Here is a 1,516-nt window from a genome sequence, read left to right as displayed (position 1 = left end):
ATAGTATATCATATGTAAGAAAAATAATGCAATGTTTTTATCATATTTTATTATCGTTACTCAGAATTTAAATAGTTTTCGTATTGAGATTATTTCCCTGTAGGAAACCTTTTACTAAAGTATTAATTAAATTATTAACTGCTGTACAATTAAAAAATATATTGTTACATTTAAAAATAAAAAAAAGACTGTCAGAGTACAATAAAAAAAAAAAAAAAAAAAAAAATCTTAGTTAAATTTAGGCAATAAATATTTTAATTTTATACAATTAATGAAAAATAGTTTGTAAAATTTTTAAAACGTATTTAGATTGATAAAAATTAATATATATATAATCAAATATTTTTAAGACAGAGTAATACTTCTAAAAAATTTTTAGTTGATTCATTCGGAAAAAAAAATTTTTTAAATTTATTATTTATAGCTTTGAATTATTTTAGCTTAATAGTTTTGCCTAAAAATGTTTTAATTTTTATTTCTTTTATTACATTAATTTTTTTTTTTTTTAATTTGTTTATTCTTTTAATAAAAAAGACTTGTAATTTAATAATTTATTGAATTCATCGCTTAAACGTGGTATTTGTAACAAAAAAAGAAAAAAAAAAAATTTGTAAAATTTTCTAATTATTTAAAAACAAACAAAAAAAAATAAGTTAAAAAATTTTTGTTATACACTTTCATACAATCTTTTTTTTTGTATTCTTCGAAACAAAACATGGACAGCGCATATTGAATAATATTATTAATCAATGTTAATTCTGGTAATTATATTATTATTATTTTTTTTTAGAGTCACTATAAAGAGAAAAAACGTCCTAGAGCATGTATTATATATATATATATATATATACACGCATTTAATGGTGTTTTACTAAAAATCGGTTCGGTATTTTTTTGGGTTTAATGTTTTTCATAAAGGAGTTTATCGATAACTTGCCAACGTAAATAAAATATATCAGCATATATTAACAAATTTAAGTTACCTGAACTATTTAATTACTTATTCAATTTTTTCATTTCTTCTAAAAATACATATTTGATAAAATTCACACGCCGATAGAATTTTATTAGTATTACAATCAGTTTTTCAAAATGGCTTAAAAATTTTATTGGTATTTAAAAATTAGTTAGAAATTGTAATTAAAAAAAATTTTTTTTTGTCTTTAATGTAAATAAAAACGGTTTAGAAAATTTTAAATACTTGAATTAATCAAATTTTGTGACGCGATCAATTCCTTGCAAAAAAAAATATTTAAAAAAAAAAAATTTGATTGAAATTTAAATTTATCCCATCACTTTTTACATACATCAAAAATCTTAAAAAGCAAAAATAACTTTAAAATCATTTAATTTATTTATAATTTTTTCTTTGCCTATCCGAAGATTTAAAACATTTTTGTTGTAATTCTTTTTATTATTTAATGGTAAAATTTTATTTTTGTTATAATATAGGATAAAATACAGGGCAAAATAAAAATTACATATTTCACGAATTGTATAATAATTATATATTTCT

Source organism: Pediculus humanus, genomic scaffold, assembly GCF_000006295.1.
Source record: "Pediculus humanus corporis 1103172107855 genomic scaffold, whole genome shotgun sequence".
In the NCBI taxonomy this organism is placed as follows: Eukaryota; Metazoa; Arthropoda; class Insecta; order Psocodea; family Pediculidae; genus Pediculus; species Pediculus humanus.
Note: the sequence above shows the minus strand (reverse complement) of the source record.